Here is a 13,612-nt window from a genome sequence, read left to right on the forward strand (position 1 = left end):
TTTGACCACCATACTGTATATCTCTTCATAGGCCTGTCTGTATGTAATGTGCAGGGCAAATTTCAAAGTAAACGTAAGGCAACATGATGCTGTATAATGCTTTGTAATATTAAAATCACCCTGTGTGATAAGAGGAAGCCAATCCAATGCAGTCCATAAAGGTTCTTTGACAGTTTAAAAGTTTAAACGGGGATTCTGGGAGGAAAGATGAGATGACAACCCATGACATAGGACTGACATCACAACCAACGTATCACTCAGAACTTCTACGTTTGCTTACGAACATGCCAACGTACAATTACGATCTCATACACGAACAAATGTTACGTGTGACGTTTGTATAGGTATTTGATTACCTAACAGCGCATCATCTCTCACGCAAAAAATTGTCGTCTGATGTTTATATACGTATATAGCAACGTGCCATCGCATTACAAATGCAAATTTAATCTTAAACAGAGCAACGCTATTGGCTGGTGTACGGTCTGACGCAGACACACGAACTCAACATTCGTATTTACGCGTACAAATTGATCGTGTTGACGCGTCCAAATTTCACGCGTTTCATGTTAAGAGTATTGTCCCCGTTCGCGTTCCATAGTTTCTACGGTCGTGCAAAGTCTACGGTGACTGTAGACATTTAGGATATTTCATTGGTCGAGAGGCTACAGTCACCGTAGACTCTGACCGTAGACTACCAATCAGGGCACGGAGAAGATGCGCTGCTCCGATTGGCGACTTTGACTGTAGACTACCAATCAAGTTGTAGTTCGCGATTGTAGACTACCAATCACAGGCCTCGGATCCTTCAACACATGTTGTCAAAGAAGAGCTCTAGCATCTTATTTATGTCTTTATTTTATTATTATTTACAACTTTGTGGTTAAGCATCTTTGATGGGCATAACATTAAGAGGATTTCATGCGAAAGTAAGAAAAAGGTAAGTCAACATCTGTTAATTGTCCACTTCGCGTCACATTTTGATTGATGTTACATACATTACATTTAATTTGCGATGTTTAGGCGACCAGATTTCTCAAATGAAAATGTAAGATATTCTAAATACTATCACTTTTTGTAGCCCTCCTACTACTACTAGTAGTGCTTCTAAATAAATCATGTTAAGGTCAGGTTTTTTACGTTCTGTAACCAATGTTAACATGTTGCCAACTTTAACACGGTTTAATAAATCATAACGTTACTTCGGTAGTGCAGGAACATTTAAGTTAAAGACGATTTATATAGTATGAATCGTGCTTACATGTGAAACTATGTGAAGTTACTTGAAAGGGACTTTCAGTCTTCTACAAGACACAAAAGAAGATATTTTGAAGAATGTTGTTAACAGGCACTCATTGTATTGCTTTTGTTTCCATACAATAGATCACAGTGATTATACCTGTTATTTATCTTTGCACATGAACATTACTAGTGATGATGTTTGTGAGGCTGTACTATGGCTGAAAGGTGTTATTATTATTATCAGTGCATTATTGTCATCTTAAAAATTGTGTTTTTATTTCAGTGCACCTTGATATGGCGAGGCCAGTCATCCGTCTTCAAAACCCCACTGCTCCAGAGGGTCGTCAGCAGGCCTTATTGGTGGCGACAAATGGGGCCCGTGACTGCAGAAACAGGAGAATGAGTTTTCCTCTTCCCCCTCCTCAGCTGCTCTGTGATTCCACTGCACTGGCCCATGCTGAAAGAGCACTACGTACTGAAGGGATAAGAGCACCATCACGACAGCAGTGTCTGGGGAAGAGGGTGCTACCCTTTGGCCAGTATCTCAACGCACCATCTCACTGGCTTGTGTCAAATGATCTGGGCTACATGAAGTAGTAAGCGTCTTCTATCTAAGGTTTAACAGAAATCATAATTTTAAAAAAGTAGTCGATAGCAAATAGTATCTCAGTCTATTGACAGAAGTATATGGTTGTTATAGCTGCGTAGGCTACTATCCTTTAAATAATTTTGTAATTGCAGTTTGATCGACAAGCACAGAGAAGAACTCTCTTAAATGGAAAGGGGCAAGCACAAAATCAGTGGATAAAAGACCACCTGACAGAGTATGCAGAGAGCTTTCCAGAAGTTTCAATCGCCCTGGAAGCCAACATCCACCGATGTGTTTACGGACAGAAAGGGTTTGAGAGCCATAGCTTCCAGGAGATGTGGGAGCTCTACAGCCAGTATTCTGCACAGAAGGACAGGCCTGGTGATTTTGGTACGAGTCAGAGGGAAACAATACAGAAGGCATACAGCTCTGTTAGCCGGTGGCTAAATACACCTATAACACACATCACAAGTGTGCAGATGAAAAGATTTAGATAATACATTTATGACAAGAAGACACAAGTAAGTTATCTGAATCACAAACCATATTCCCGTAACATTGAATGAGTGTTTTCAGAACATAAAGCCCACTTTTTAATTTATTTATAATACAGAAGTCATCCACAGCCACGGTCCCAGTAGTACCCAGTAGTAACTCCCCAGTGCGTAATATTTACATGCACAAATGTATTATACATAATTTATTATAGTTGGAGTGATAATACGCATGTATTATTATGTAATTATGTTTTCTGTTTTACATGTTTCAGGTCGAGCTGGAGGGCTGGGTGTGACTGTGGGAAAATCCCAATGGCATTCCACCAGCTGATCTTTCCTGGGTGAAGGATGACACAGAGCGTGGACTCTTTGGCCCCATTCAGGTGTATCGTGACAATGCTGGGGTATTGAAGAGGCGGCGAGTACTAAAATCAGACCGCGTGTGGTTTTACCCTCCAGAACCTCCAGGCTACATCAGTGGTACTGTGCCAACTCCACATCTCTTCTTTCGCGGTCACATCTTTGTGTGGCGGCCTGTTGGAGTTTGGAAATACTCACTGAAGTGTCCTCGAGGAGAAGAATGTGTGGGTCAAGGTATAAACGTGTACCTCTACAAATCAGGCTTCCATACCAAGGTATTACATGTTGTTAATTAGATATTTATTATTACAGTTTGGAATAATTAAATACAATTGAATGAATTGTTATTACGTAAATACACCAACATATCAAAGTAAACAATGTTGCCAGATTTTTTTTATTGCAGGTTCGTCATGTTTGTGACGTTTCCGGCTGGTACTGTATATTAAAAGAGGTCCTGTGCTACGGACCATGTACAAAAGCAGCCAGGGGTGGTGGTAGTTGAGATGGTGGTCTAGTGGGTTAAACCACTGAACTGGTTAATCAAAGGTTGCTGGTTCGATCCCAGCAGCCACCACCAGTGTGTCCTTGAGCAAGACACTTTACTCCATGTTGCTCCAGGGGGATTGTCCCTGTAATAAGTGCACTGTAAGTTGCTTTGGATAAAAGCGTCTGCCAAATGACTAAATGTAAATGTAAATGGTAGTTGAAAGGTGGGCAGGTGGTTGGCGTGGGATTCTGCCATTCTTTGTCAACTCAGTGAGGCTCACCAAGGCATGTTTCCTGTTATTCTGACAGACATGTGAGTACACTGGAGAGTGGCGTAAACGCAACTAACGTGCCTGGAATTAGTTGCCATATTAAAAATCACACTTTACAGGCGTGGTGTGGACAAAAATGTGGTGCGGCTTTTGAGGGACCGGACTGAAGGGAACACCATGGTTAAAGTGTGGCGTCAAATTCAGGAGAATCATGTTGAGGAGTATCTCCACAGGAAAGACCTTTACACTACACTCCTCATGACTCTCCTGAAGCCTGGGTGAATTGTGTCGGCCTTAGGACACACGTTTGAGGCTCCACCTCCTCAAAGAGAGCTTCCCTCTGCTCGCCTGCTTCGCCATGCTTTCCTTCTGGCGGAGGCCAACAACGTACAGGACTACAGGAACCAGATTCTCTCCACTTTTGGCAATGTGCTAAAGATGGACTCCACTAAAAAGGTACATCCAGCAGTACACAATATAGTTTAGAACATTTTTTTTCATTATTTGATCACCATCACATTTGTCCAAACCTGAATGACTAACTTTCCTCTGTAAAACACAAAGATAGATACAGAAAGAATTACATTTTGGGTGTGTTCCGTAAAAACACGTGTTAACGGTATTGAAGGCAAGGCAAGCAAGTTTATTTATATAGCACATTTCATACACAAGGTCAATTCAAAGCGCTTTACATAAAATGATTGACAGAAAGACGTATCTTTAAAATGCAAATGATTTAAGATCACACATACTTTAGATTTGAAGAAACAATAAACAGCAATAAAATTGATAAAAAAAATAAAAGTGTATTTACGTAGCAGGTATGTCGTAGCTTGCAGGTGGTGAAGAAGCTGTCTGGGGAGGGTAAAGGCACGGCGGAGTGGATTACCAGCATAGGCAATGAGCATTCGCAGATTGTCTCATTTGTTCTTACCTGTGAAGAGTCCACTCAGTGTCTGAAGCCCATGTGTCAGGGAGTAATGGACCGCTTCCACCAGGCCAATCAACCTGTGCCCAACATCTTGTACATTGACCGCGGGTGTTGTCGGGCACAAGACCCAAGCACTGTGGAGAGCTTATTCCAGACGCGGGTGGAGAATGGTATGGTGGTGCGTTTGGACATCTTCCACTGGATACATCGCTTTGATGCCAGTCGCCATTCGCACAGACAGCCACTCAAAGTACGCTGTGTTCAAGTCTGCCCTAGCAGGAGCGGTGCTGGCCTACAACCGCGCAGACTTGGAGCTGCTCATCAAAGCTTTTAGAGCGAAGGACCCAACCGTTTTTGACACCGTGGCTGATGAAGACATGGTGCGACTCATGGTGATCCTCCAGAGATGAGCATGTACAGAGTGACTCATACTACCAACATCAATGGGATGGACGTTCCTTATTTCAAATGTCTCCGTGGGAACAACAGCCTGTAAGGATTCCACAAAACTCTGCCTCACATGAGACCAGGTAAAAGTAATACAAATGTGCAAAATGTTGTCAGATATTCTGTCCTTACATCTATATGTGATGTCCCCCAATTGTAAATGATTCTTATCTGATATGATGAAACACAAATGCTGTGACAGCACTTACTCATGATTGTCATGGACACACCAAGGCCACACACTCATTCATTGTCCGATCACCCAAACAGACTCTCTCAGATCTATCGCTCCTTGTTCCTGGAAAGAAATCTTCAAATAAGTTTGTGAAGCCAACGTTTATTAGAACCTTACCAGTTATGAAATGTACTGATCTCTCTTGAATAACCACTGCACCTGTTCTAATCATTACTGGACTACTCATTACCCTGCTTCTGGTCAGATTATCTGCTCTGCCTTTCGTATATACTCATGCTTTCCTGCTCACTAGTTCTTTATCTGTGCCTGCTGAACTGCATCATACTCACCTAACATACTCACCGCTTTGCCACCCGTCGATTTTTTTTTACTGTAGTTCCTTTATATCCTTCTGCAAATAAACAATGCTTTGAGTCATCCTTAACATGTATGGTCATGTTATGATTTTATTCCCATTTTCTGTCGTTTCAAGGTCCCCACTGTGCTGCACGTCCATATCAAGTTTACCTGATTAGTGGAATAGCTCGGTGGAACTCAGACTGCAGCTCTGATGCTGTGTTTGGTGGCAAAGGCAGAAAACTCAGATCCTACTCTGCGCCTCTGATTGAGCGCCTCAACACTCGCTGCCAGCAGCAAACCGTGGAGAAGAATTTCCGTGCCCCTGCTGCTGTGACTTGTGGTTCAGCCTGACGAGCCTGACCCCAATGAGGAGGACGAGGCCTACCAGAGCGACCCTGAGGCAGACCAGGACAGGGTGACTACTGACCCGGCCCACATAAACCTTACCACGGAGGAGACCACCACTGCTTACCCTCCGGCCTTTGTGACTCATGTTCTATTCACCTGAATGCATCACTAGCATTTTTACAATCTTTTTAGTCTGAGTGAAAACTGACTTTTTACAAAGCCAATTGATGCAAAAAATGTATCTTAACAATGGATTATTCTACTTTTCAACAGGAGGATACCTGTAGCCCCAACCCGCTGCCTGGATTCCAGCAGCTGGATAATTTCTGTTCTCTGCTTGTGGAGATTGGCAAGACTGAGAATAGGCTGAGCCTGGTGACAGAGCAAAGGAACAGGCTCGTTGCCGCATGGCACGCTGTAATGGAACATGACAAGCAACCACAGAAGTTTCATCAGCTGTACAGAACACACTGGGGTAACACGTTGTATTGCCACACAAAGAGGGACGATCTTGCTGATGCTGCTGTGATTCAGCGGGTCAAGATGGCCAAACGCTACGCACCGGCTCATGATCGCTGGTGCCGTGCAGCTACGTAATTATTTGCACATGCTCCTCCCGAACTTTGTTAATAAAACATCATTTCCGGCCACGTCAACCAGCACCACACCCTTGACAGTGTCTTTTTGCCCCACCGACACACCACAGAGTATTGACACCCCCTCAGCCTGGTCCAGAGCTACAGTGTACAAAAGAAAAAGCACAGACAGTCCTACTCAAGTTGGAGTCAAACTCTCACTTGCCTGTTTGTACGCTTTGCCAACAACCCACTCAGGGACACAAAAAAATTAAAACAAAGAATTTTTGTCCTGTGAAAATGATGTCGACCTCCAAACGATTGGACAACAGAGTGTTCACCAGCTATGAACACTTTACCACAGTTGTGGACTCACAAAAGTGAAGTTTGTTTTGCTGTTGTGAGATAGAAACACCGTTTTTATTGTTATATATATATATATATATATATAATGCCGACTATTGTTCATTTTATAAAGTTCATATGTGTATCTTCTGTTAAATCAACAAAAATATAGGATATTGTATATATTGCCCTTAATATATATTTTCTATGTCACTTACCTATTTTATACCTGATATAAATGTGATGCTTGTCTTGAATATGGCATTTTATTTAATTCCAGTTATATTTTATTAAACGTACCTAATATTTCATATTATATTATATTTCATGTTATTTGTAACCCAACATTGTTAGCATTGTTATATATATATTTCATATAATGTTAATAAAAAAAACATGTGTAATTCAACAGGACTGAATAATACAGCACTCTGGGTTGTTTCTTTCTGAAAACTGTTTTTTTTATTTATTGTATATCCAATATCCTTATTTAATATTTCTTATTGTAAGTAACTAAATAAACTAATAATGTATGTTAACAATAATGTGTCCGTTTACATGTGTTATTTACATATAAATTACATGTAAAATGAAAACACTAATTATAAGGGACATAACATTGTCTTCTCTTCAGAATGATTTTCATTGAATAGCATATGAATATAATGAGATTGAATTGAAGAATGGACATAAATATTCAACTGATAAATAGACAGTTTAGTTATGTGAAAAATCGAATGCATGTATCAGTATTAACAGAAAAAGTTTCAGATTAATTCATACATTGTTGCAAAAGAAGACGTGAGGAAAAGGCCACATTGACACATAGTTACACAAATAACTGAGGCAATAAGTCATACAATACAGTTTATAATATAATAAGACAATATTTACAATAAGGCAAGCCAAAACATAAACAGCATGACTCTTAAATTATAAAAACATATGAGCACTAGAACATCATTTGCATGGCCCAATAGTTTTCATTTATTCATATTACATTAAAGGACATGAAACTTAATAATATGCATTGATGATGTTGTAGTAGCTCGGAATGACTGGGAGTGCATTTGACATCTGGAAACAAAGAATAACAATAATACAGTTTTTCTCAAATGCTAAAACACATAAGCCAATCCTCTAAACCAAATGACCAGTTGTCTAAACACATTTACTAAATCTAGCCATCATTTACCAATATCATAAACACATTTCACATGAAGACACAATTCACAAAACACAATCCTCAGCTCTCATAAATCTTAACACATTTTTCCTTGCTAAAACACAAGTTGCAAAAGAACTCTAGTCATATTCTCAAATGAAGGCTCATGTGATGCAAAATGCTTGACACAGTCAGCAATATTTGAACACAATGAACACACCTGGCGTCATTCATTACACACAACGCCTCAAAATTGAAGACACTTGTTGCTAATGCTGTGACCACATGTATAAAAGCAAGTTCAGAGTGCACAGTTTGCTGAAGATTCCAAACAAAAACAATGGATGGAGTCAGGGCAAGAGGAATTCGAGTCAGAGGAGGGAGAAGAGCTGGCCATGGAAGAAGAGGAGCAGGCCAACATGGGAGAGGAGGAGGTCCAGGAGGGAGAGCAAGACAACCTCGCACCATCATTACGGACGAGATGCGAGCAACAGTCATTGACCATGTCATTGTCCATGGCATGACAATGGCTGAAGGAGGACTAAGAGTCCGTCCAAACCTGAGTAGGTTCACCGTGGCCACCATTATCACGGCATAAAACACAACAGGTATTGTAGTCTATTGCTTTCTTTGTCACAACACAATTTTACAAGCCTGTGAAAGAAGTCTATTGGTTTCAAATCAGTTGTTACTGTATTGTAAAACATGTAAATTGACAGCACATGTTTATTTCTTTAGAGTTGAAAGAATGCCACATAGAGGTGGGAGGGTTGCCATATTTACAGCGGAACAAGAAACCCTCATTGTGGATATGGTTCGTGAGAACAACCTCATCAGACTCCTGGAGATCAGAGACAGTCATTGCCGAAAATGTCAACTTTGAGAGCATTGATGATGTCACCTTGGCCAAAATAGACAGAGTTCTCCGTCACCAAAAGATGCGGATAAAACAGGTCTACAGGGTTCCCTTTGAGCGCAACTCTACGCGACACAAAGACCTACGTTACGAGTATGTGCAAGTAAGTTTACATCCAAGTTCACAGTACAGTTAGTGGACATACTGTGTTGCTCAGTGGCCTACATTACTTCTGGACAATACTGTGATACGTGATTGACTGTTGTTCTGAAGACCTGTGCACTTTCACATTTTCACAGAGGATATTACAGTTGGATGCGATGGCCAGACCTCATGAGTACCTCTTCCTGGATGAGGCTGGCTTCAACCAGCAGAAACGAAGGCAAAGAGGCCATAACATCATTGGCCAAAGAGCCATCACTGAGGTTCCTGGCCAACGGGGGGGGGCGGTAATATAACTCTTTGTGCAGCCATGGGTTTGGAGGTGCTTGGGGCAACAGTGATAGTGGTGTGTGTGTGTGTGGTGTGAATAAAGTAAATAAAAAAACTTCACACCCTGATCATGTTTTCAAGAGTACTGTTGTGCGCAATAGATTCTGTTTTTGCATTGAGTTGTGTTACAGTAGTGTACATGCAGAATTTACTATAGATTTATACTCTTCATATGAAACTCACAAATCTAAATGCCTATTCCTCTGCAGAGATCTTAGAAGATCCATTACTGTAAAGTTTCAAAAAATATGCATTGCTAGTTATGAAACAAAGAACCTTCTCACAAATTGAGCATTGTGTTTTCAATTGTTTTGCTGTAGTGTGTAATGATGTGTATAGTGTTTACATTTTTGAAAGCATCGAGCTGCTCTTTTGGTGTGAAAGTTTGAGTTTTGAAGTGAGAAGGTGTGGTTGTGTTTATGTAGCTTTAGAAAATGGTGTTATGTTTAGACATTGGGGAACATGTAGGAAACGTTTGTGAAATGTGTTTTAGCATTTGAGAAAAACTGTAATTATAACACGTGACAATTTGTAGACAGCCGACCAATCATGTACAACTCCAAATGCACTTCTATACAGCGCATCGTGGTAAGCACGTAGAAGTGTAATAATAGATGTGAAACCAACGTCACAACGTCAATGTTTTTGCTGGGCATGAGCACTGGGTTATGTTTCAATCCTGATAATCCAAAACATGAAGACACGAAAGTTGTAATTCTTCGCTTTTTATTTCAGCCATCAGCGAGCCAACATAGCCAGGCATTACATAATCACCAACAGGTGCCACACACATTGCATTCTCACTCGGTCCCTTTTATTGGCCACAAGATCTGGACTACAGCGCCATCTCTTGACCATTTCAGAACACAACACACTGAACGCCCGATGATCGCCTGGAGCTCGCTCTCCGAAAGCGTCTGAGCAAATGTTCAAATCTTTATTAAGCGAGCGCATATTTGAACTAAAAACAGATACATTCTCGCATGAACAACTCTTAAAGCTACATTTCAAGACCAAATAACAGTATTGTGTGCCTTTTACTGCGCTACGCATGAAACACAGCTGTCATATATGGACTAGATTTGTCTTAATTACTTCAGCAGACATTCCCCGCTTCCTTAATTGAATGTTTTTCAAATATATTTATGCTAACTTAAAATAAGACGTCTTCGTCTCAGTATCGCTGCGGAGATGGGCACTAGATGGCGCCATTGGTCATACAACTTTGTCTACTAAACTCATTTCAGACATTTAAGCATCCGCCTTCAGATCAGAAGTTTTTTGAAATAATGAGAAACGTTTCACTCAAGTGTCCAAACACTTTTGACCGGTGCTATTCTTATTAGGCTTGTTCGAGTTGACCCACACTAGCCTGCCACCGACTGGCGAGATCAGCCGATTGCTGGCGAGACAAGAGCCGTCACATCGGACACTTCCTGCTTCCCATAGGGAGCTGAACCTACAGCAGACCACGTGATATTCATCGGCGCTCGCTCTCCATTGTGAGGCTGGGGACGGGAGCCAATCGCGTCGCGGAATGAGAATGGACACGGCCACTCAGCGCGATCACACCCTTTGAGAGATTGGATGACGAGCGCAGGTAGCGGATAAATCAGCAAAGTAAGTCATAAAGCTCATTTTTCTTCTTCTGTTAATGACAGGCTTAATTAGTCATGCATTCGTCATGTTTTGTCGAGTTTCTCCCTTCACTGCGATTACACCCGTTGTCAAATTGAAGGACGATGATTTCGCTCAATCCACCGTATTTTCGGTTTTGTGTTTATAAACTGTGCTCGTGTTATCACAACTAGCCCATAATCTTACATATTATTCATAATATAATCATTTCAATTCAAGTTCGTTTTGACTGAATAGAACTACAGTTGTAAAATAGGTAGACCTTACGAAAATTGACCATGGTTTTACTACTGTAAGCGTTTGTTAAGCATGTTCTTTTGCAGATGTATTACCTTTTATCATGAAACAACATAATCACAGTTTCACCACATATATCATGGTTAAGCTATGGATAGATTAACAAAACCACATTTCATTTGTGCTTGCCCTTGTTCAACTGTTTTTCCCTTTATATGTATAAAACATGGTTAAATCAAGGCATGCCATAATTTAGTAAGCTTGAGGTTTTGATTGAAATGAAACTTTTCTGTATAGTTGAAGAAATGAATACTAGTACTTAGTGTATACATCCAATACTTGCAAAAATCAACTTCTTTGGATGACCACTAAACCAAAGAGCCACAAGGCTATGGGAGATGGCGAATGGATGACCAGGTTGAGGGGGTTTGCCAGCTCTGGGGTCTGGCCTTCTGGAGGAGGCAATAGACCAGCCCCAAGGCAGCAGAAATGCCATGACCTCTATCAGAAGGAAAAGCAAATTGACCTGTATGTACATAGCGTCGAGTATGCAGGTCACCTTACTGTGGTGCAGACAATATAAATAGATATTGTTACTTATCTTTTCAGATCGATAAATGCCCCTTGCAGGCCTCTTTGGAGAGTCTAAGCACTGCAATTGTGGATTCCACACCACTAAGGCGATCTAATTGAAAATGACATTCAACGTTATATCACATGTCTGTAAAAAATGACGTTATGCTGTTCCACTTTATCTAAAGCCTTTTTGCCGTTGTTTTAGCAGCCTGCCCCTGCCGCTCAGTCTCCTGCTGAACCTCCACAGTCTGGGTCTTCAGAAACGGCTCCTGCCCCACGATCATTCCTGAGGCCTCCTCCAAGTTTGTCAATGGTGAATATATTCTCTCTAGTTAATGTGTTTAGTATTTGTTCGATAGGATATACAGCCCGCCAAGTTCAAAATGATTCTAGCATACTTTGGCAAACTGATCAGTCAGACACACACACACACACACACACACACACACATTGTTTGATTTTGTATCAGTGAGGACATTACATAGAATTTAAATTGATTGTATATCAGGTTAAAGTGAATTTGGTCATCATTTACTTAGCGCCTTGTCATTTCAAACCTTTTTGACCTTCTTTTCTCTGCAGAACACAAATTAAGATATTTTGAAGAATGTTGTTAATCGAACATCGACAGCACCTATTTACCTCCATTGTGGTTTTGTAGGAATGGGTGCCAGCGCTGTTCGGTTATCAACTTTCTTCAAAATATCTTCTGCAGAAGAAAGAAAGTCATACAGGTTTGAAATGACAAGAGGGTGAGTAAATGATGACACAATTTTCATTTTTGGGTGAACTATCACTTGAATGATATTTTCTATGACAAACCCATGACATAAACCTACCCATCATAGGAACGTGCAAAACACTAGATTTGTAAACCTTTTTTCATAATAATTTAAATGAAGACATTGTCCTTCACAGGTATAGACGATCCTCTTTGACATCTTATCAAAATAATCATGATTGTATTTTAAATCATTGACTCTAAGAAGTGGTAAGGTTAGACGTTTAATTTATATGGTCATACCATAAATGTATGAAAATCATGTATAACGTTTCCAGTTATTTTCATATATTTTTCTCATGCCTTTTGTGAGGCATTTTTTCTAAAATAATTTTGAAAATCAACATTTAGAGAATCAAATCGGTCACACACAGTAGGCTATACACTCAAATGTTGTATGTAACTCACATCATGTTGCATAATGACATTCATTTTCTTTTTCTTTACAATTCACAAAGTCACACTTTGGCGGCTCCCAGTTGGCTTCACGGAAGCCCAATTTAGTAGATCGGAAGCCCTCTCCTTCTTCATCCTCTTTGAGGCTCCCCACCCCATCTCCTTCATCTGTGAGGACCGCCATCCTCTCTCCATCCTCTTTGAGGAGCCACAGTCCTGGTTCATCCTCTGTGAGTATAACAACACCAATGTATTATACAGGCTGTTGTGTATATTAGTATATTAGGTGTATATCACCTGTGGAAGGAGAGGCTGCTGTCTGTGTATGGCAGGAACATCCTCTCCTAAATTGATCAAATGAAGGCCAGCATCACAGTCATCTTTGGTAATATCTTAAAGATGGATTCCACCAAGCAGGTAATAAACAGTCAGACTATGTTATACACCAAGATGTTCTCAAATACTAACACACTGTAAGACCCTACCAGTTGTTTCTAACACTGTTGCCAGCTAGTTATTGTAGCTCTTATTGAGGTTTAAATGTTGAATTGTTGTTAGTCATTATTAGTGTTTGTTTTAGTTGAGCTGTTGAATCGTATTATTAATGTGAATTCTTCCTGAACGTGTGTTCTAAACAATGTTACTTTATGGTGGAAGATTGTTGCGAAGTGGTGTGTCTCAAATGAACGATGTGCTTCAGCTTTAGTCGTTTACAAAAAGTGCTGATCTGATAAATACCGTGGCCGCTAGGTGTCACTGCGCTGCAACAGAAGAAAACACATGCAAACACAAAAAACACGAGCAAATTCAGAAAGCATCTCCATTAGTTTGGCGACACATG

At 40.5% G+C, this 13,612-nt stretch overlaps 2 long non-coding RNA genes across 7 annotated transcripts; both read left to right on the forward strand.

The window, feature by feature from the left end:
* Window positions 1-786: 786 nt before the first annotated feature.
* Window positions 787-6,934, forward strand: LOC130407882 (uncharacterized). Of its 6 annotated transcripts, none has more exons than XR_008904698.1 (7): window positions 787-940; window positions 1,526-1,838; window positions 1,984-2,352; window positions 2,601-3,905; window positions 4,282-4,910; window positions 5,496-5,777; window positions 5,984-6,934. It is a non-coding gene; the product is annotated as an uncharacterized LOC130407882 (long non-coding RNA). The 6 variants fall into 6 exon arrangements; XR_008904694.1 differs by having other exon boundaries at window positions 2,601-3,490; window positions 3,569-3,905; window positions 5,496-6,934; XR_008904695.1 differs by having other exon boundaries at window positions 2,601-2,963; window positions 3,095-3,905; window positions 5,496-6,934.
* A 2,999-nt stretch (window positions 6,935-9,933) lies between these two features.
* LOC130407703 (uncharacterized) lies at window positions 9,934-12,557 on the forward strand. Its single transcript, XR_008904675.1, has 3 exons — window positions 9,934-10,763; window positions 11,800-11,907; window positions 12,256-12,557. It is a non-coding gene; the product is annotated as an uncharacterized LOC130407703 (long non-coding RNA).
* Window positions 12,558-13,612: the final 1,055 nt, after the last annotated feature.

This window comes from Triplophysa dalaica, chromosome 19, assembly GCF_015846415.1.
Source record: "Triplophysa dalaica isolate WHDGS20190420 chromosome 19, ASM1584641v1, whole genome shotgun sequence".
Classification (NCBI taxonomy): Eukaryota; Metazoa; Chordata; class Actinopteri; order Cypriniformes; family Nemacheilidae; genus Triplophysa; species Triplophysa dalaica.